Source organism: Schistocerca gregaria, chromosome 1, assembly GCF_023897955.1.
Source record: "Schistocerca gregaria isolate iqSchGreg1 chromosome 1, iqSchGreg1.2, whole genome shotgun sequence".
NCBI lineage: Eukaryota > Metazoa > Arthropoda > Insecta > Orthoptera > Acrididae > Schistocerca > Schistocerca gregaria.
This window is the reverse complement of record NC_064920.1, coordinates 213,603,273-213,627,674: the sequence shown is the minus strand read 5'-3', so window position 1 is coordinate 213,627,674 and position 24,402 is coordinate 213,603,273. Positions and strand designations below refer to the sequence as shown.

At 39.8% G+C, this 24,402-nt stretch overlaps 1 protein-coding gene across 1 annotated transcript in view; it reads left to right on the top strand.

Annotated features, from left to right (window-relative positions):
- Positions 1 to 2,392: 2,392 nt before the first annotated feature.
- The window catches only part of LOC126336997 (inversin-like), a 97,808-nt gene continuing 75,798 nt past the window's right edge, over positions 2,393 to 24,402 (top strand). The window contains exon 1 of the mRNA XM_050001242.1: positions 2,393 to 2,748. The gene's annotated coding sequence lies outside the window, so the exon portion shown is untranslated. The remainder of the gene's footprint in view (positions 2,749 to 24,402) is intronic.

Below are 24,402 nucleotides of genomic sequence, written 5' to 3'. Positions count from 1 at the left end.
ATCTTTCATATTGAATAATAGGAGGACAGAGTATGCAGGTCGAATGCAGTGTGATTAAACATGCATCACAGCAGAGTTTAAGCTCTTTTTGTACAGAAAATTAAAGTCAGCACCTAGTTTCAGGGCATGGCAGGGGCATGGCTGTAATTCTGTACCTTCACTTTTAAAGGTAAGACAGTTTTTGCGAAGTAACAATTTGCGGCGGAGAAAGGAGCTTTCTTTGGCAATACCAATATTGTGCACCTTTCTTCGTGCCATAAACAATATGATCTTATAAGAAAACCTATTTAAGATATTATCTTCCATTCATTTCATGCAGACGTATCAACAAGGTTATGAAACTGATATCACATTCGGAAAGAAGCCCATCTCTGCTACAGTAACTGTTTTGAAAATCTACATGATTAAATAACCCGCATCATCAGAATAGGTTTAACGTTATTAGATACTAACATTAAAAACTGCATCACATTTTTGTTCGTGCTTCCAATATAATGTTGTAATTTAATTTTCGTACTGTGGTCTTCAGATGTTCAACATCTGAAACGCATAGATAAACCTCAAGTGGTATTAGTTGTAGAATTTTGGAACACGTATTATGTTCGAGTATAATGTCTTTTCTGGAGACTAGAAATCTACTCTGTAGGAATCAGCATGGGTTTCGAAAAAGACGATCGTGTGAAACCCAGCTCGCGCTATTCGTCCACGAGACTCAGAGGGCCTTAGACACGGGTTCACAGGTGGATGCCGTGTTTCTTGACTTCCGCAAGGCGTTTGACACAGTTCCCCACAGTCGTTTAATGAACAAAGTAAGAGCATACGGACTATCAGATCAATTGTGTGATTGGATTGAGGAGTTCCTAGATAACAGAACGCAGCACGTCATTCTCAATGGAGAGAAGTCTTCCGAAGTAAGAGTGATTTCAGGTGTGCCGCAGGGGAGTGTCATAGGACCGTTGCTGTTCACAATATACATAAATGACCTGGTGGATGACATCGGAAGTTCACTGAGGCTTTTTGCAGATGATGCTGTGGTGTATCGAGAGGTTGCAACAATGGAAAATTGTACTGAAATGCAGGAGGATCTGCAGCGAATTGACGCATGGTGCACGGAATGGCAATTGAATCTCAATGTAGCGAAGTGTAATGTGATGCGAATACATAGAAAGATAGGTCCCTTATCATTTAGCTACAAAATAGCAGGTCAGCAACTGGAGTCAGTTAATTCCATAAATTATCTGGGAGTACGCATTAGGAGTGATTTAAAATGGAATGATCATATAAAGTTGATCGTCGGTAAAGCAGATGCCAGACTGAGATTCATTGGAAGAATCCTAAGGAAATGCAATCCGACAACAAAGGAAGTAGGTTACAGTACACTTGTTCGCCCAATGCTTGAATACTGCTCAGCAGTGTGTGATCCGCACCAGGTAGGGTTGATAGAAGAGATAGAGAAGATCCAACGGAGAGCAGCGCGCTTCGTTACAGGATCATTTAGTAATTGCGAAAGCGTTACGGAGATGATAGATAAACTCCAGTGGAAGACTCTGCAGGAGAGACGCTCAGTAGCTCGGTACGGGCTTTTGTTAAAGTTTCGAGAACATACCTTCACCGAATAGTCAAGCAGTATATTGCTCCCTCCTACGTATATCTCGCGAAGAGACCATGAGGATAAAATCAGAGAGATTAGAGCCCACACAGAAGCATACCGACAATCCTTCTTTCCACGTACAATACGAGACTGGAATAGAAGGGAGAACCGATAGAGGTACTCAGGGTACCCTCCGCCACACACCGTCAGGTGGCTTGCGGAGTACGGATGTAGATGTAGATGTAGATATTGAAAAAAATGAATTTTCTGGATTGACGTTTCATCTCATTCACCCCACTATGCAATAAAAACAATCCGAATACGATAATTAAAGCTCCAAGTGAGCATAATTGGCGTCAGAAAATGTAAGATTTTTTAGTACAACGTTGGTATGTGATGAATACAATAATTATCGGTGGACTAAACAGTCTCACGCTCACGCTCAGTGCGAAGATTAACTGTGAACTAGAAATTAATAAATCATTTTTCTTTATTTATTTTGACTGAATTACAAAAACGCGTAATACTCAACATCGTACAGGCGACTTCGTAGAAGCTGTTGCGTCATAATGGTATTAATTCCTAATAAGAACTAGGCAATAATAACGAGGTAATAAACGGGCAAAAGATATTAAAATATTCATCAGTATTTACAATACAAAGAAAACATTACTTTTTTGAGTTATTTCTTCGTCAACCAAAAGGACTGAAATATTTTTCTTACGTAATAATGAGTGTGCTTTTCATGGCTACCAACTTTAGAATTGAAGAATCAGTGGATGTGCCTTCGCGTGGCACGGTACTCGCCTGTGTGCGCTTTAGCGCGACGTAGTTGGTAGCCCTGCTAGCAGGTTGACTGCTGCACGAGGAACTGCCTTATCTGCGCGGAGTGAAGTGAGCAGTAGCCTGAAATTAGTTTGCATTGCTGTGTGATTATTTCGTATCTCCGTTTCACGATTGGTCGAGTTTATTGTGATGGTTTCACCTGTGTTAATGACGTGTTCAAGAGGAAGTGTGCAGAGTTGTGTATACGTTTAATGTTCGGACATTAGTTAATACAGCTGTTGTATATTTTGTGATTCATGACTTGACTTCGTACCGCTGTCTGCTTTGCTTTGAGATTACGCCGTGCTGCCAAGAATTGAGACCTAAAGAAGGTAAGCTGTAGAATCTGATTTCTGTAGCAATGTTTTGCACATCGGAGCAAATGATATAAACGTCGTAGCTGTTTGTATTTGGTTAAGAAAATGTGTCCGGAAAAGAAGATATGCGGATGCGATGTTTTTATATCTACTAAATTGTTTCCAAGATATTTGAAGAAGACTTTACTTTGGTATCTTTATTTGTGATGGAAGGACATGCTTAACTAAGCTTCCTTGATACGCGGATATCATCCAAGTTTGAAGGATTATTTACGACGTGATACCATCAGTTCTTCATACTTTTTGATGTGTTACGACTGTGCAAATCAAAGCACGACTGAAAACGTTTTCAGTATATTACTTCAGTACTTGATTTGTGCTTCATTAAGATGTATGTAGGCCTAGTAATATTTAGGAAAATGGGCAGTCGTTGAGTCACTTTCTAGCTTTAAATGTCCGTACTGCTAAAGAACAAATAAAACTACACAGGCCTACACAACACTGTAGGGAATGTCATATTTAATGTTCAAACAGTCTTTCGGATGTTTGTCTGCAGGTTTCTTGTAGTTATTGACATGTCGGATGGGGTCGGAGGCATATTTATTAACTGGTGAACTCTTTTTCTAACTGCTAGGAAAGTACACGTAAAATAAAGTAGTAATTAGCTACTTCTGATTCGTTTTAAATGTTAGAACAGGATGCTTTTGATATAATGCAACGTGTATAGCACTCAAAACAGGACGATTTTACTTTATTTCTGTAGAATTTCTTTTTAAAGACGGCTGACGATACAGTGATAGTGGGGCGTGTTAAAAGCAATGTGACATGCAGTAGACTTGTTATTAGCAGAATAATAGTTTCCCTTCTGAAACTCCCCAACGATGGTAGTTCCCCTTCTGAAACTCCCTAACGATTTTAACAGAACAGTCTTCAATGAAGGGAGTATTGTGAAGGCTACGTTATGCGTTCTATTGAAGCACGCAGCAGTAGAAACAAAAAACTGCGCTATAACTGGCGATATATTTCTACCTCGATTAAGTTAAGTTTTCATTTTAATCATTAACTAACATCTGGTACGATATGATGCCGAGGACTTTTTTCGGACATATGGTACGCTTACGATGTTTTGAGGCTGAAATTTAAAGAAATCCTATTAGGACAGTTCTCTACAACTACAAATTTTCATTTTTCCCAAACCTAAGATAGATTTATAGGCTAATGTTGTTTACCAGTTCCAACGTTAGAGCTAAATTTTAACAACTTCAGATAGTAATAACGAGTGAACTATTGTTTGGAAAAGAAAGGGCACGCCATTAATGCAAAGCAGCTAAGTAACATAATTTACGCAATTGTTACATTTTAATATTTTCAAATAAATATTTTGTCTAAAACAGTATTTTTCTAAGGCGGTTTGATTTTGTACGGAATACAGTGTATCCGAACGGTTACAGTGATAGAGTGAACGTTTCTTGTAATTTAAAAAATCGCGTCTTGCTTCTTACTGTAGTTTGCCATGTTAGTGGCATAGGCCATAGACCGTATGTCAAGTTACAGAAATTGTCGGGTGAGAAGTTGTTGTTATCTGCAGAATTTTTTAACCGCGATAATAGGAGGAGTTAATAAGTTCGAATGAAATAAAATTAGTTCTCTACAACAGTACTGAAGAGGAGCTTTAAGAGGTAATTCGTATGGAAAGTGATACAAAAATGGACCAGAAGATAGATACTTTAGCAACAACAGGATGGTTGTAATAGTGTTGCAGCTAGGTTTGACTCCAAGTATCAAAACTTAGTAGTTTTTTGGTATTTTGTGATACTACCGGCGCACAAGCGCAACCGAATGAAATGCCATGTAATGAATCGCAACTAATCATACTTGCCGTGATTGCTTAGACGAAATAACTTGCAAATCAGCGTTTTTGTCTTCGAAGTAAGATAACAGATGTTACACAAAACTAGGAGATATTTACTGGATCACTCAGTTTCTGGCTGCCGCTGTTTTTAGCTGAAGCAGTGACGTCTCAGACAAGAGAAAAGCTGGGACGGGCACTGCTTGCGAAGCCGGCTGTCTTTGGTTTGGGATGGGGAGAGGGGAGGTCTGCACTGATGACGCTGTCGCCTGTAGACGGAAGTGGGAGGCCTGACCTTCAATGCAGCTGCTACGTCGAGGGTCTAGGACCACAGCTTGCTGTATCTTCTTCGTGCATTAATACTCGCTGGTACTGTGTCGCTGTAAGAGCTGGTGTCCACCACACCTGGCAACAGTATTTAGTCAACCACAATGTCATTGCACCTGGGAGAGAATGCGCTAATTTTGAGTCAGCGCGTAATCTATGTTGATAGTATGTGCATAGCTGACTTGAAAGCATTGACAGTACAATGTGTTTTCCTTGGTCACCGCTATACTTGTTGACCGTAACGTCACCGTGTGTTTTCTATAGCGGCCAAGTGCAATAATACCGTGGCGGAGCGGTGTTACAGTATGAATAACCCTCGTCTCTAGAACTGCAGAAGCTATTACTAAACGGCTTACCCGAGTTACGGTCTCCCAGTCCCAATTGCAGGTTGCCTATTTACGGCTTCCAGGGGTAACAGTTGATTTTCAGTACTTGGTATAATTTTTAACTGAAATTATGAATCTTATGTTTAAGGTGTAACAGCAAGAGCAATATTACCGTTAGAAATTTTGTATGTGGGGCGTTTCACAGTTTAACACACTTCTCGATGTTGTAAAGGAGACTTAATAGATAAAATTTTACAAGGGAACCTATGTCCAAAAATATCATTCAAAGACGCTACAGAGCGCCAAAATTACAGGCGCCTGTAAATGACTACACAATTTGATTTCGTGATGATAAAATCTTTCTAGGATGACGGAGAAGGTTAAATGTATCAATTTCAGGGAAGAGTCCCTGTAAAGGCAACAGGTCGAAAGTTAAAAGCTAAAACCGTTGTGACTCCTTTGGCAGAGGAATAAATGCACGGGTACTGTTGTTGCTAAGATTATAGGGAGACAACTTTCAGGGGTGATAATATGAACCAAAACAAGGAGGAAATGTCTGGTAAACATGGGCTCTAAAATGCGTACCTGAGGAGCTGTGAGCACGTGTACATCCTCGCTTCTGTGAAACACATTTGCTCTATTGAACAGGTATTCACCGCTCTTAAGGCATGCATTTTAGAGCCTTTATTTACCAGACATTTTTTCTTGTTTTGGTCTGTATTGTCACTTCTGAAAATGATCTAACCTACAGTCTTAGCAACACCAGTACCAGCACATGTGTGTGTTGTGAGAGGTATCAGAATGGTTTTTGCCCATAACTTTCGACAGGTCTGTTTCAAGTACAAGAACCCTTGCCACAAATTTATACATTTATTCTTCTCCTTCATCTTTTAAAGGCTGTAACATCACGGAGTCAACGTGTACATACACAGACATTTACATAGGCCGGCGCCTACAGCCATAACGCTCTGTAGCATCGTTGGACGTTTCCAGACTTGAGTTTTTATGTGTGTTGTGAAACACCATGCATATTTGAGTCGGCGTAATTCAGTGTGCGCGCAAATACCCAGATTACAGTCACCCAGTATCTCAGTATGAGAGCATTTAGCGACTTCCAACAAACTTTGCATAAATAGTGTAAAACTTCTACGAAACGGTTTTTCGCAACCGGTTTCCCCCCCACCCCCCGTCAACACACACACACAGAATTAAGGAAGTTCATCGCATAATAAATTTACGCAGTTCTTGCAGTAAAACTTATCAGGCATGACGTTTTAATTTATTACATCTTTATTAACAACTCAATTCGAATCGTATTTTGCAGGCAGTGTCCACATAGACCATTCACTGTATCTGAAAAATTATAACATTGAACGTCAAGTAAGTCAGGAGATGCGACGCCATTGTCATTGAGATGAGTGAAGAGCAAGCTTTTGCTTAAAACGGAGCGCGAGTGGCCCAGACTATCCCCACCCAGTATTTGAGAAACGAGAGCACTTAGGATCTTCCAATGAGCTGTGAACCTAATTACAAACCTTTTGTTAAGTTGTAAGCTTACATGTTTAACGTCCAATACTTAACATGAACTCACGCGCAGAGTAGTATTCAAACCTTAAAAACTGTTTTCTACAGAGGAGTGAGATTCTGTAAAGAACGTTATATGACGAATGTAATCACCTGGAATCGTTGTCAGTTTTTACTAACTGAATAACATTTCAAATACAGCAGCAGAACACAGCGTTAGGTGCAGTTTGTTATACTTTGGATCAGTTTCCTGCAAGTTGTCCTATTGTTGCTGTGGTCTTCAGTCCTGAGACTGGTTGATGCAGCTCCCCATGCTAATCTATCCTGTGCAAGCTCCTTCATCTCCCAGTACCTACTGTAACCTACATCCTTCTGAATCTGCTTAGTGTATTCATCTCTTGGTCTTCATCTACGATTTTTACCTTCCACACTGCCCTCCAATGCTAAATTTGTGATCCCTTGGTGCCTGAGGACCTGTCCTACCAACCGTTCCCTTCTTGTAGTCAAGTTGTGCCACAAACTTTTCTTCTCCCCAATTCCATTCAATATCTCCTCATTAGTTACGTGATCTACCCACCTAATCTTCAACATTCTTCTGTAGCACCACATTTCGAAAGCTTCTATTCTCTTCTTGTCCAAGCTATTTATTGTCCATGTTTCACTTCCATACATGGCTACACTCCATACAAATACTTTCAGAAACAATTTCCTGACACTTAAATTTATACTCGATGTTAACAAATTTCTCTTCTTCAGAAAAGCTTTCCTTGCCATTGCCAGTCTACATTTTATATCCTCTCTACTTCGACCATCATCAGTTATTTTGCTCCCCAAATAGCAAAACTCCTTTACTACTTTGTGTCTCATTTCCTAATCTAATTCCCTCAGCAACGCCCGACTTAATTCGACTACATTCCATTATTCTCGTTTTGCTTTTGTTGATGTTCACCTTATACCCTCCTTTCAAGACACTGTCCATTCCGTTCAACTGCTCTTCCAAGTCCTTTGCTGTCTGTGACAGAATTACAAAGTCATCGGCAAACCTCAAAGTTTTTATTTCTTCTCCCTGGATTTTAATGCTTACTCCAAATTTTTCTTTTGTTTCCTTTACTGCTTGCTCAATATACAGATTGAATAACATCGGGGAGAGGCTACAACCCTGTCTCACTCCCTTCCCAACCCCTGATTCCCTTTCATGTCCCTCGACTCTTATAACTGCCATCTGGTTTCTGTACAAATTGTAAATAGCCTTTCGCTCCCTGTATTTTACCCCTGCCACCTTTAGAATTTGAAAGAGAGTATTCCAGTCCCAAGGTGTTAGATATTCGTGGGGTGTCATTTGCTTACAGATGCCTTCGACGTATACAGATACAATTCTTGGTAAGGATACTAGGAGCACTTGTATACGTAACACGAATAATGCGATATGAATTTATCTACATGGACATGGTGGATGAAAATTTCTTTCTAAAGGCAAAGAAAAATATATGATTTGTGCAGATTTTCTCTGATTTTGCTCTTGATACAGACCAGTGTCAAAGATTGCGTTTAAAAGCATGATTATGTCTACAAAATGCTTCTGATATACAGTTGTGGCCTTTGTGCATATTTCTATGAACTGTAAAATACATATGTGGCGATTAATAGACATCACTAAGGACCGTGATTGACGTATTCAAGCCGAAACTACTTCTACAAATCATTTAATAATACAATAAACTCGTTTCAGACAGTGAAAACTGTAATTACAAATTAAATTTGACGGAAGTTTACCGGCGTGTCTCTTGTCAATAAGTGTTTCTTTACTTGTTAACTGACGCTGTAATTATTATTACACGAAAGTTTTAAGAATGGCAGCATCCCCCAGATCATTTTGTATTTCGGTAAACCCGCTTGCATCTTTATCTCTCATACATGGAATGTTGGGTCATTTATTAGTCTGCAACGAAAGCTTTCATGGCGGTATTGGCGACACACAGTTTGAGCAGAATTCCTTAGCGATCGACTATCACTGAGGAAGATTCAGACAAAAGTCCTTTCACTATAAGTAATGGAAATTCATGAGTGAATCCCACAATAATGCAGAGGACCATAGGTGCATAATTAGGCTTTTATTTAATTACTGAATGACGTACGGCTTTCAGCATTGTTATGAATATTAATGCATATGTTTAAGAACTATCGTTGGCTAGGCTAGATTACTAATTTAGTGTCTTCGACATTTTATTCAAGTACGTGACACTAATTTCATGTCAGGTAATGTAAAAAATTCCTGGTTGTGTAGAGGCATCAACATATTTTTCACCAGCCACCCGAATTTGCGCCAGAAAATCTGAACCGGTCGGGGCTCAAACATTTTGAAAAGGGTCGAAGTTTTCGCACTGTGGCACTTCCCATTTATCCGATTTGGAAATCACGTCTGATACCAATTTAAGTCAAATGTACGTCGATCAACGTATTATTTTTTATTCAAGTGACGTAGATTACGATAGTGATTGTATAGGTCAAGCCCTAGTTATTCATTCTATTTTCAATTTTTTATGGTAACTGCGAATCGATGCACGAATGTTGTATTCTCGGTTACAAACTGATGCCGATAACAGCCAGAGATGACAGGAAGCGAGTAACAGTGATCGGCTCTTTAACGTATTGCACCCTCAGTCCCCTTGGGGCAGCTTAAAAGCCGAGACACCGACCGGACGCTGCTGGGCGGCCAATGCAGGTACGTATTCGGACGAGCATTGCCCCTCTGGCGCTGCATTGGCGGACGCAGCAGTCTTCTTCGGAGAAATTTGGAAGGCCAAGAACAACGCGTGGACAGAAGTGAATACGCCAAAAAGGTAGCAGTGGGGACACTCCTTCCGCTATAATGGACGTTTTGCAATGTGTCCATTCCGGCACTGCACTTTCTGCAAAAGGCGTTGTGCGTTGACCGGAAAGTTCGCGGAAGGAACGAGGGCAGTGCCTGCTTATATAGATAACACAGCGGATTGACAGGTAAGACATGATGCTCTGACGTGGGCCCGCTATCTCGGAATGGTGCGAGCGGGAGAATGAATGGCCACAGGACAATTTTTACGCATTCCATAGTGGGAGAGTTTGACAGTGTAAAAACCAGGCGATCTTTGTGCTCATTCGTGGGCGAGACTGAGCAAAGGAAGCACATGCGATGCGTGTTTTTCTAACTCGCTTATCAGCATTCTGGTGGTGGTAGTAGTTGTAGTAGACTTCAGTATGGTAGGAGAATTCTTTGAAGGCACTCTAGTTGCAGACGGCTTTCTGTAGACATCTCTAGTTGTAGAACTAGGACTAGGACAGATGGCGTTCACCTGCAGGGCAGGATGGGTTGGCCCATCACCTTGCCAGTCTACTTGTCCAAATGCACATAGTGATGATATTAATACTAGTGGCAACGGCTGGCTGGGACGGAACAGTTAAGTGTATGTTACTAATTCAGTAAAATTCACATTGGTTTTTCGCGATAAGGCGGACAGGCAGTTGCATGTAATCTCATTTCCTCTTTCCGGCACGGTGATTCCTCACATACGTACAAGTAATACAAAAATATCTTACAAAATTTCGCCCTGTGTATGTTTCAGTTAGTAAATGAATGTTAAAGGTGCAGTCTTCCTCAGATTTCCACTCGACTATCCCTCAGCTTCACTTTAGAAGCAGTTACCATTTTTGCGCACATACACTACATAACTATATCCTCGGCGAGATCTGTCAGCGTCCTGTTTCATAATGGGCACTTGTTGAGAAACCTCGCCACCGCGTGTTTTGTTGATTGTATTAAATCATGGCTGCCATGACCGTTGAAGGTGGTGCAGGCACTTCATTACTGCTGCGAGGTAGTTCTCACAGGGAACTTATCCACGATGTGTAGGTTTGTTTCTGTTTGATTCAACGAACTGATGACGTGGGGAAAGTAAAATTCATTGTAAGCTGTGCGAGAGGTTGTTAATTTACTTTTATCATTACAGTGGCCACTAGATAAGATACGTTGGAAACTTATGTTCTGCAGTCCTGCTGTTTCAATTTTACACGGAGGGTTTTGGAATATAAACAGTATCCGTTGTTTATTAACCCATTTACTGCAGTGATACCCATTTTGAGGACGTGTCTTTACATCGAAAATTTTGTGTTTGTAATTGTGTTGGCAGCGGTTATTACTATATTGCGTCGTTGTCTAGACCTTTGTCAACCTTTCTGCTTCGCCTTCTACATGTTCGTGTTGAGTATTTGCACGCTGCTCTTTCACTGCACTTACCACATTTAAACTTCAGTGCACTGACCTTTCGTCACCTTGCGTGTTTTGTCTTGCGATTGCGGGATACGTTCGTTTTCTGTTTATTTCGATAGTGGCGCACGCGTCTGCTATCGCTATGCTAGTGTTTATATTTTCCGGTGAGGAAGAGAGAGTGAGAGTGTTTTTCCCGTAGGGCGGTTTTTTGCTTATGTAAAGTATTTTGCTATTTTTATTCATATATTTTCCCTTCCGTAAAGTACTTCTTGCTATTTTCTTTGCTTATCTCTTTATTTCTTTTTTGTTATAATTCTAGTTACTGAGTGTGTCGTGTGTCGTGTGTCGTGTGTCGTGTGTGTGTGTGTGTGTGTGTGTGTGTGTGTGTGTGTGTGTGTGTCAGGAGCTAACGTGTGCTAGCTAATGTGTGTGTAAATTATTGATTTGTTATGTTAAGAATGGTGGGTGACCTGGAGTTGGGAAAATTGCCTAGTTTGATATTATTTTGTGTTGCCTGGTTCCATAATTTCCATGCTCCTTCGTATTCCTTCTGTCTGCACTAGGTATAGAGCACCGCAGCTGTTACACTGTACTTGGTAAATGACAGATTTTTGGTACATGTCCATGTGATCTTTCTTTTTTTGGTCAGTTCTGTATAGAGTTGTTGCTTTGCTGTGCTATTTTTATTCTTGTTTCTTGAGGATTTTCCCATTTCTGTGTGTTGCTTTATATCTGTGTAACTGTGTAGCAGCTTTGCTGCTGAGTTTCTATGGTGTTCTCTTGTTGTGTAGTGGTGGTGGTAATAATGGTTTGTGTGTGTGTGTGTGTGTGTGTGTGTTTTATATGTTGGGTGACGTGGGTATGTGGATTTGTATGGTGTTTTTTTTATTTATGTGTTTCTTTTCTGGATTTCTTGTTCAGTTTTGTTACTAGGGATTCTTGGTATCAATTATTTTTTGCAATCTTAATAATTATGTCCAGCTCAAGGAATTGCATAAGTGCTGTGAACATAGGCCTAACAAGAGTACTGAAGGCAAATAAATTAAAAACATCACAGATACAAGACATGAACACAATAAGATAAGGGAAATAACCACAGAAGCCAAAACTCGGAAAACTCTTAGAGAAAAGCTACACAGAGACATCATCATCATCCTAGCAGACAGACAAGGAATACAGTTGTCCTTATGGATAAACAAGAATACAAGACCCAAAAATTCATTTCACAAAACCAAAGACAGACCCAACAAACAGGTTCCACAAAAAATTAAAAATTATGGTAGACAACTGAATGCACTACATGAAAAGTCAAAAGGTCATATGACACATATGAAACCTAATTCCCCAAAACCCAAAGCAAACCAAAACTTAACAAGGAAAATACCGCTGTGAGGCCCATAGTAAACTACAGAGAAGCACCTTATCACCCTCACCAGGCATATGCTAAACATACAAAACAGTATAAAATACAAAATGACAGAAGTAAAAATCACAGAAGAAATAACAAATCAAATAAGACACATCCCAGACACAGCTATGTTGATCTCATTTACAATCAGTTACCACAAGAACGTGTAACAGAGATACCTCATTACTGCCCAAAGTTACTTTGAATTGAACAAAGAATTCTACCTAAAAGGAGCAGGGTTGCCAATGGGGTCCTCAATTTCAGGAAAGTTTGCAAATATGTTCATGAACAAAATAAGAGAGATAGTTTTGAGCATGTAGTTCCAGGAAAATACAATATATTGTATTGGCGGAGGTACATGGCTGACATACTCTGCTTGGTAGATGAAGCAGAGATACATTATAGAAAAACACAGTGAGCCATAGAGACAGAACAAAGAATCCAGAAAATTGTGATCACTGCCCACTGCGATGCTGGATGTTGCCTGGTGGCGTTGCAGGCACATGATGTGGTAACAGTGTGTGTAAGCAGTGCAGACACGGGCGGGGGATCACCCTAGCAAAAATATGGACTTAAGTGCGAATGTCTATTGAGACAAGTGACTTTCACAAAAGACAGGATATTATTATGCAGAGCTAATGAAGGAATATCTTGAAAATGGCGATGCTGGTTGAATGTTCACGTGCTGCTGTCATGAGCATCTATGGAAAGAGGTAGGTGTTATTCCATGTTAAATCATCCAGGCCATGTCACCCATTATCTAGTTGTGAACTGAGATTTTGTGTACTGCTTTTGTATCTGATGTCATGAACTGTTGCCAATTTTTATTGCTTTCTGTACATTCTGTTGGTAGCAATTGCTGAGAGTTTGTTGGAATGAGTTACTTCAAAGCAAACTAAAAATTTAAAAATTGGCTGCAGTTCTTAAACAAAAAATGGCAGGTTTTTCCTGAATATCATTTCGGATATGTAGTTCTGAAAACATGTTAAAATTGTCCAATTTTTTGTAATTCAATTTTATTGTTAAATTAGAAGAATACTTTGCACATTTTCCCCCTCTGGAAAACACTGAAATAATTAGAAAGTGATGTACAGATAATAAAGTTTCATCACAAAAAAATCAGTTTTGAGAAAATAATGGCACTGGGGAAAAATTATATATATGTGTGTCCTGGGGAAAAATACAATTACTACCCTATAGACATTAACAACATAGGTACACAACAGTATCCAAATTGAGCAAAAATTGCAATACAGTATATGAAACAAAATTACACGTTATAAAATATAGGGCAAATTGTACATTACATGACATTTGAACACTTTCTTACCTGTGCCATAACCAAATTTACTCAATGTAAAAATACATAGCATTTTGTTTATAATATCTTAAGCATTTTGTCAAAAGCCAATATTGTCAACACTACACAAAGTGCTGGTGCTGCAATCTGCATTGAAGTTGATTCGGAACTACACACGTGACATGACACTTCGATGCTTTGATAATATTTTTTTGAATGAGAACCACTTATCTTCCACCAACTTTGAGGACTCTTAGCTCAGAGAATAAGTATGGTCTGTTGCTGTGGTGATATAAACTTCAGACAGAAAATGAGAAAACAACTATCACAAACATTATTATCAGGGCAACAGGAGGATAGGGATGGTCCATGAGGATGCATGAACCTTACTATAACATCTTCACAATTCACCTTCTCAACAATTCCCAAATACCAAGAAGAGTCATATGCACGTGCAACATAGCATTTGGATTGCACAGTGCATTCTGGCAGAATTGCATCTGAGAAATCATGCACAATACTAAAATATGTATTACAGTTCAGCCTTTTTGCCCCAATCTTGTTTGGTGATATTGGTACAATGTGAAGCATAGATCATTTTCCAGGAATTGTTTTTGTATTTGTGAAGTGCTGAGAAAGATAATCTCTGACTTAAACCATTTCAGCTTTTGAAGCAGAGGGAACTGAAATGCCTTACAGGTTCTTGTGACAGAATTCAAATATCTGTGAAGCTGTTAGTATTTGATCTTTATAAACTCTTTGCAAACGTGTTTTTCTGACAAATCTTTTAACAGTGCCACCAAAGCCATCGTAGGAAGGTTTGCCATGGCTGGTAGCAAAAAAGGACCAGCTGCACTTTATGTTGAAGTAATGTGCATGGTGGCAGATATTTCTGAAATTCTTAAAATTTTTTATTGTTCAGCACAGTGAAATATTCAACATAGAAATATTCAACATATGCAAGATGAATTCTGGAAATTCACATAAAAAAACAGTACAGTCTTCTGAATTTGGTACACCATGGCAACATGTTCTAGATCATCAGAAACAATACATATATATTTGCATGCAACTGTTTGTCCATTTTGTAATATATAGGGACAGAGCAAAAAGTGCAGCTGCCATTGTTCCAATGGTACACCTGTACTTCATCTTCAACAACAAAATTGAGATTTTCACTGAAATACATTATAATTAACACTGATTCTTCATCAAGTGTTTCCTTCTTCAGTTTCAGGTAATCAGATTGTGATTGAGAAATAAGAGTGTGGAGTAAGTTTTTAATTAGTGTGCCACAGAATTCTGATAGAGAAGTGATTTGAACACGTAGCTATTCTATCAGTTGATACCCATTGACTGTACTGAACCATTCATCAGGATCATAGTCTTCTATTTCATTTTCTAAGTGGGTTTGAAGCTATGAACTGGTGGGGCATTTTTCATACAGACGAAGCATACGGCTCAGTTATTTGTATCACAAGTTATTATTTTAATTAGATCTTGGTATGTTTCTGTAATAGAAATGGAATTTAGAAGCAGTTTATCATTTTGGTGGTAAATGAACACACATGCAATATGTGTTCCTGATGATCCTGCAAGTATACGCTGTTTTGGTCGGAGAGAAGCAAATTTTGAGAATCCTACTTCTTCAGGATACTAATTTTTTTGTCATCCAAATGAAAACTCTTTACTTTTTGCACTATATCATGTGGAATGTCTTTCCTCTTCTCTGCTCAGCCGTTGTTAAATACCCTTCTCCATTAAAAGAGCTCTGATTTTGTCCACGAGTTCATCATGATGTTTTGCCTTTCCTTCTAATTTTGTTGAACGGCAGTCGGGGATAGTGCTTGTATCAGAAGCCAGCTCAACTTGATATGTATGTGAAATTTTAGTTTTCAGAGCCCCATCTACTGATTTCAGTTTCCGTTGGCTGCTGCATACAGACTATGCTGAACAACTGAATGCAGCTTTGCAGGAGATACTCCTAAGCTAGTTAAGCTACTATTGAGCACAGATTTTTCAAGAGTCTGCACCTTCACATTACTGTCATTTATATAGTCTGGTGATGAGTTGTCACTTGTTTGTTTTTTATTAATAAGTTGATTAAGGTGGGGAACATTTTTTTTCTTATGTAAAGAGAATCTGCACAAGTACCTGTCTTTGTGTTTAACACATACACACGAAACACTTAAATCACAGTATGAATGAGTGTTGCTTCGCAATAATAAAAATTCTTGTTCTTCACTGGTCAGTTCATTCACACAAGTCAGGCATTATCACATATATCTTGCAGATACTGTCCAAGAAAATACTGTCTACTTGTATGTTCCATACTGCTTCAGTCATAAAACCACTATTTGTCATAAATAATTCAAAAGATGATTCCTAAAAAGTAATTAAATAATGAAAAATCATTCTTTTCCATTGTTTCATTACAAAAGTATTTCACATTAATATTGTAACATTAGGGGACTTACTTTTATTATGGAATGAATAGTTAAAACTGCAACAATTGAATTGTTAACCAGTAATTGACTCTGGGTACATCTTAGTACAAGAGCTCAGAACTGCATCCTCAGTGAACATATGACTCAAAACAAAGGAACAGGATGATGAAATACATGTAATGGCAATAAAACAGTGTTCTCAGTTCCTCTTAGTGAAATCCAATGTAGCCAACTTCAGCAATTTAGTGGTGACATAGTACTCATGAATTAGCAACTTTAGTGTTTCTTTCACAATGATGTTGTTTTTCACACTTCCCATTATGTCTACAAACTGATTCTTTTTGTGTGACATAATGGAATATTTATAATAATATTGTAAATTTTTCAAAGGTATCTATGAGGGGGCAATACCTTTAAAGACTTATGATGTCCATGCATGGATTTTGTTTAGTAGAAATTATATACAATTTTTTCTGAGATGTAGATGATGGATATTCACTGCAAGAAACCTGACTAAAAAAATAAACCTTCTGCTTTAACTAAAAAACAAATTCAAGTTTCCACTACAAAAACTGTAGGAACTGTTGCATTTTTAAATTATAAACGACCTTGTCTATGAAAGCTTGCATTCCTGAATCTATACAACTTCTTTTTATCATAAGTGAAAAAGTAATTGACCTGCAACATTTACATTTTGGAAATGTGAATATATCTAGGTAAACTTCCACACCCCCCGCAAAATTTCAAAGATTCGTATGATGATGGGTGTTATTTCCTAAAATTTCTGGATGATTTGATGTGGAATGACCTGTACGACGGTGAAACTATCACAGGACACTAAATGGTTGGATGTCACGACACTTCCGTACCTGTGGTTCTGAGGCTTGTCTACTCTGTAAAGTAGGATAGATGGTGATCTTTGACATCTCTGCTGAAAGAGTGCAATTCTGGTGCACGCATAAGTGTTTTAAAGCACACTGTTCATTGTACATTATTGAACATGGAGCTCCTCAGCAGACCACTCCTAAGTGTTCACATGTTAACCCAACGACATTGTCAACGGTTATTGCAGTGGGCACAGGACCTTCGGAATTCCACTGTTGGTCAATGAAAATGTGTCGACTCTTCGTGTGAATGATATTTTTGCTACACTAGGTCACTGGTCATTACCACAAACGACAGTATCGAGGTGAACAGTGGCTCAAAACGTGCACTGCACCATGGTCACAGGCTAGAGGAACAGCATTATGTTACGGGAGACATTCTCCTGTGGTTGCATGGGACCTAGTAGTAATCGAAGACATGCTGACAGCTGCGAACCACCTGCATCCCTTCATGCTTGATGCCTTCCCCGACGGTGATGTCATCTTTCAGCATTATAATTGTCCATGTCTCGAAGCCTTAACTGTGCTACAGTGGTGTGAAGAACATTATCGTGGACTAACATTAACGTCTCGGCGAGCAAATTAGCCTGATGTAAATTCTATGGAATCCATGTAGGTTGCTATTGGGTGCCATAACCACCGCGTACACAAGTCAGCAACCATTATTTATGTGAATACCAGGCCTGTGCATAGTCTCCTAATGCCACAAACCTAACAAGTAACTGTCGGGTTGCTGATCAGCAGACTGAGTGATGTATTTCATTCCAAATATGGACGTTGAAGCTATTAAGCAAGTGTTCATAATGTTTTAGCTATCAGTGTATACACCAAGATAACTTTAAAGGATCCTTTTTCTCTAATTGGCCAACATTTTGACAGAAAGATCACACCCTTACTTTTACATGTACTCTTGTCATTTAATTTTCAAATTAATGTTGAATTTTAAGAGCAGATCGATGGAGTCACTATTGGAAGCCCCCTCCACCCTCTGGTATCTAAGTAATGTATGTAAGGCTTCTCGAGGGCAAGGCACTAGACTCTGCAAGCTTTAAACTAACAGTCTTTTGGAGGTACATGGACGACACATTCGTATTATGGCGTTACAGGAAGGATAAATTAGATTTTGTGAGCATCTGAATTCTATCCACGATAGTATTAAATTTAGAATAGAAAGAAAGGTGTAAAACAAGATGACTGCCTCATAAAGATAGTGGCATATTGGGATATGCTGTACGTTGATGAGCCAGATTACTATGCCCACCGACCTCCTATCGATATAAACCCTCCGGGCAATAAAAGCGTCACCTGGCTAGTAATGACTGCTAGACACACACACACACAAACACACACACACACACACACACACACACACACACACACACACACACACTCACTCACTGTGTATGTAGTATCAGGGCTCGGAGGCCTGAATGAGTGTTTCGGAAACAGCACGACTTGTCGGGTTTTGGAGTGCTGTGGTGACTGTCTGCGACGTGACTGACTGTTGGACGTCGTAGTAGGCTGGGCAGATTGATAAATTAAGACAGGCAGCGAACTGGGGTGGAGCTAACGTCAGACTTCAATGCTGGGCAAAGTACGAGTACTGAACACACAGTGCACCGAATACACCTATCGATGGGCCTCCGCAGCTCAGCTGATGACACATGCATATGCTCATGTTAATGCCACAACTTCAGCACGTACAACTGAAATGGGCATGTGAGCATTGGTCGTGCACATTGGCACAGTGTTGCATGGTCTGATGAAACCTGATACTTTCTTCGTCATGGTGATCGAAGGGGCAGCGGATCCGCTGTACTGTGGGGAACATTCACATAGGCATCCTTGGGTCCAGAGGAGCTCATGCAAGGCCGCATTTACTTAATTAGGTCTTTAATTAGGTCTTTATTCATATTGTCACTAGAGTAAGCTAACATTCTCATTTAAACTATTGTCATGATGTAACTCTGATGTGTGAAATGCTGCATGTGTGGAACACTGGTCCGATGTAAGAGAGGGCCTGATGGCCCTAATCTGATCAGGTTAAATAAATAAATAAATAAATAAATAAATGATGGCCAAGGAGTATCGTGCACTGGTTGGAGACCTCATTCATTCTTTCCTGACTATTACATTTCCCGACAGTAGTGGCATTTATCAACAAGATAATGGGCAATGTCACAAGGCAAGGAGTGTAATGGAGTTGTTCGAGGAACAGAGTTGTTGGAGGAACATTGTGGCAAGTTCCCTTCGATGTGCCGGCTTCCCAACTCGCTAGATCAGAAACTGATCAAACACCTCTGGGATGTGAATGAACGTGGTGCACCTCAAGAGTTTTTTTATGTGGATGGATATTCCCAGCAACAATTTCGCAGAGGATTCAATGTGAACCCTAGAATGCACGTACGTGATCTGGAAGAAGAAAGTAATACCTACAGATCAAGACCACTGTTCTTTCTTTTTACATGGTACTCTTACCTCGAAGACAAGTCATATTGTGTAGAAACACTGTGTTAAGATCTTCTGGTATGAAGATTGCAGACTTACTTGGTTCTGTGACGGATGATCTGTTGCTTTTTCCTTGTGGAAATTGTGATAAGTCATGTGTAGATCAGGCAGCAGGCACTGTTCATAAGAGGTGTGTGGAACACTGAAGGTATGCTTATTGCAGCCAAAGAAGACAGCTGTGGCAGAACATCGTATAGATATGGGTCATTCGATGAACTACTGTGACATGAAGATTACAGCATGTACCTCTTCCTTTTGGGATTCTATTTTCAAAGAAACCATAGGAAATAGAGTGGCTGATAACGTAATGAATAGAGATAATGGTTATAAGTGGGATAAGGCAAGGAATCCTACTCTTGGTGTATTAAATTGAAGAGAAGTCGTCTAGGTGTTAAGGATGCTGAATATTTATAAACGAATCGGTTTCACCACAGGTGGCATGTGTGTAAGTGTGTGTCTTTGCCACAGACCAGCATCTGTGGCCCAATGTGCAGTACTACTGCGGTGGAGCATATAAGGCCGCACTTGGCACCTCGTTATGTTTGTGACTTTGAGGATGGCCAGACAATATGCAGCTGAAACATCCGTTGAAGTAGTAGTATTTGTGCGGCTGCATGCACAAAATTTAATGGAAGTTATGTTAACATCGTCCCATATAAAATGGTAGTCAGCAATTGAAAACGTACGAAACACCGAGGTCTTAATAGAGTAATTGTCTGTTCCCTTGTTACCCATGTCATTTCAACGTGGAAAAACAAGTCACCTGCGTCAGACACCAGACCACAGCGCACCATGTATTTAATGCTGAGTAGAAGTCAGGAACACTGTCTTCATGTTTTAGCACATACTTCACAACTTAGAGAGCAGTTGAGGTAGTCCACCATGAGTAGTCTCTTCATAGTGATTCATATTCCATAGTAAGAACTGCACAGATTCACCTCATTCGAACGCTTATTTACTTCAGACACACATTTACTTTCTCGCATTACTCTATCTGCTGGTGGAATAGCGAAATAGCAATTACATCTTGATAACCTCCACACTATCTACCTCTAATTCCCGATGAATTGTAAGGCAGATTGTACAGGGTAACGGACTGTAATGGTTCATAGAGACCTGTGGGTCACTTTGGCTCAGTTGATATAGTACCACACTAGCATTTGTAGCAGCAGTAGTAGTAGATGATGACGATTCAATAGATTCAAAGACCAGGCTTCGTGGCGAATTCAGATTGCAATAGGTTCCCAGCGAACTGAAAGTTTCTTAACCAGTTGTTCCACAGCGACCCAGACATTCTTTTGATGGGTGTCAGTATAACATTTTAACTGACGCCGATCGATCTTCGTTATAGGCACGCTTTGGTGTAACGGAAAATTGACGCCAATGTAGACAAAACGTTGAACGCCAACCATCCTTCCTACAAACAGAATTTGATCAAATGTAATAGTCACTTTCTTATGTCTGGAGCCTGTAGCTTTCTGGTGGTGGTGGACAACCTCTCATTACGGAGAATGGAACACAACTGCTGGGTTCACTTCTTGGACAGTTGGCCTGCGTTGAGGATGAGCGGGGGGATGTCAGATTATGACTTCATCGAAGCTGTCATGGTTAGTACTTGTACGGCGATGGGATGTTAAAAACCAATCTCCTCCTCCTCCTCCTCAAGCACCACTCTGGCATTAGATGAGAAGTAATACTGCCACCCATCAAGAGAATGTGTGCGTTGGTTTGGTATAGCTGACTGAGAATCCTACAGTTAGTTGGGAATGTATTGTTATCTGAGTTTGCCATGGGGCCTACTGTTAAAATCTACCGAATAATAATAATCTTCTACTACTATTACTGCTGCTGCTGCAGATGCTAGAGTGGTGCTACACCAACTAAACCAAAGTGACTCACATATGTGTAAGAATTATCAGAAGTGAGAGACGTGTGTTATGTGTGATTCTAAATACTTTGCTGCTGCCTTGCTCCTGTACATTCTAGATGGGCACTAAGGCTGCATACAAAGTATTGTGGAGGTTAACTTACATAACTGTTGGTAGTTTTACATCGCTATTCCACAGTCAGATGGAGCAGTGGGTGAAAGATGTGTGTATCTGAGAAGTAACTTCAAGTGTTCGAGTTTTGTAAACCTGTACGATCTATGCTCTGCAATATGCGTCACTATGCAGAGACTACCTATGGTAGACATATCTTAACTGCTCTTTAATTTAATTTTGAAGTATTTGTTGGAACACAGACGTCATGTTCCTGACTTAAGGTTGGTGTTAAATACATAGTGTACTGTGGTCTGGTGTCTGACACTGGTGACTATTTTTCATGTTGAAGTGGCATGGATAAGAAGGAAACAAACAATTACTCTCATTCGATACTCCGTCACTTACGTTGACCATCGCTGACAATGATTTTTTAGGGGATGGTCTGAACATACGTTAATTTCCGAACCATTATTGGACGTGAATTTCGTTACAGTTGACGTTACGTGCTTACGGGAACCTATAAATGGTTTGTGACAGACAAAATCGATATTGTATTTGATGTACAAAGTGGTCGGTTCACCTTTTTATAGTTTGCCACCATTGTTTGGAGCTCCGTACTCACATTGTCAACTCCACAAAGTAGAAAGTAAAAATGGTTTGCAACCTTGACACCGTCTCTCTCACTCCCAAATTCATGCGTTGACAGTAAACCTCACATGTCTTCAGTTCGACTTAGGAGTCCAAGAGACGTCAGATATCAATGTATTTTGCGTAAAATATACCAAATCAATTGCCTTCGTAACACACAAGAGATGATGGAAGACTTCGATTTCTTGGGAACGTTAACAAGGCACTATATTTATAGCACCAGTATTCGTCAAAATGTCTGTGGAACTGTTTCATAGTTCAAGCAATCTTGTTGGAGGAACATTCGCAACTGATAATTTTACCAGAGGTGAAAAATATTGCTAAAGTTGTAAAGCTCTTTTTATTATAACACGACCTGTTTCGGGCTCTTATAAGTCCATCTTCGGGTGTCTTGGAGCTGTGACACCCAAGCGCCACAGTGGACGTGCACAAGGCGCGGTGTGCTACCTACGAGCGCTCGTAGAGATCTTTAAAACTGTAGCGGTATTTTCAACCTCTGTTGCATAGTTGTTGTGGTTTTGGATATGTAGCGGAAATGGAATCACTGTAACGTGATAATTCAGTGAATAGCGTTGCCCTATGTCAACGAGACACCTGTTTAACGAGTTCGAAGTTAGTGTGGAAATGTTGGAAAACTTTCTGGAGGAACAATAACAACAACATGTATTCCTTCCCTTTCAGCCCATCAAGAGCTTGTTCAATCCCCAAAGAATCAAGACACTGAAGGGAAGTAAACCACCACAGCGAAATTTTGTGTTGTCGTTACACTATTAATTTTAAAAGCAGAAGTGAAATCTGGAGAGGGAAGATACGGAATGTTTATGAATGAATTATTGATTTTCTAGCAAATAGTATGTTGTTCACAGGGGGGGGGGATTTTACTATCACTACGTTCATTCACGACCCTGGATAGCATAACGTTTCATCCATATAGATACAGAATAGTCCACCACACCGAGGCATATCTACGGCGAAAATCATTGTGTCTAAGGAACATGTGAAATTACCGTATTATTCAAAGTGGTCTCGGTAATGACAGCTGTCCGCCTGGGGAGATGGTATGCTGACAGCGGTGCTCGCATGGATGAATGCCGTGGCTGTAGCTTTCACAGGTCGTTCCCGTTAGCCTCTGCCGCTCTCTTCTTAAATAGTTGAGAAATAGCGCTCATATTCCTTAGCAGATGGATGTAGCGATCTCTGCTGTGTCGCCAGATGATGGTACAGTCACCTGAAAAAGTATATGTTCTAATCATAGCGTGTAGTCTAGTGTAGTCTCAATTTATTTATTTTGCCGACTTGCTTCAGTACCCAGTACCATCTTCAGGCCATTCAGCGATCAAAAAAATTCGGTTACATACTCTAAACAGTAGTGTAAGACCACTTTACAAAAATGTTACACAGCAAATGTGTGGTATATAGTGAAGCTTAAAATATGCAGAAAGCCTCTTATTACTCATGGCACGCAATCATCACGCTGGCGCCTCAGGGAGGTGTCAGGCGTTAAAAGATGTGAGCATTGAGCTTCAAATAAATGTAGATTGTGGCCGCAGATAAGTGTTCTCTATGAACAGAGTTTATTTCATTTACTTTCTCCCCTTTTTACCTTAAAAAAAAAGTCACATTGTTAAAGATATTGAAAAAAAGCATAGAATTTGAAATTAAGAAATTACGTAACGAGTTAAATCCCACTGTAATGAAACATTAGAAACAAAATCGCAAACGTGTTCAGTCAAGAGTGCAGTTTGCCGTTATATAACTGCAGGTTTCGTACATGGGGTATTGCGCGATATATAAATGTGCCAGGAAATTTAATTGGTTGACAAGAAGTTGCGTGAATTTTTAATCTCGATGCGTCAGTGTTTGTTTATTGCTGATGTGATGTTAGGATCTGATTTGATGTATATTGACTACACAATCAGGATTGAAGTGCGGAATTACAGCAGATGTTTGATGTTGAAATGTCTCTGCTGTTTGCAGTAATTCTTGGACATGTCGCTACCGAGTCCTGTGCTTTCCCTTGAAGATGTCACACCAGGTCTGCGAAGCTGTAAAGTCAGTATCTTCAGATTGCAATGAAACCGCTGCTGCCATCGCCCATTGGTTTTAACTTCTCGGATATAACTAGCCAGATGTGTGCTATTTCTGGACTCTCCGAAACGATTCAACCCACAAATCGACATGGTGATATCGAATGCATTCCCGTACCCCACCTGACGGGTTCTG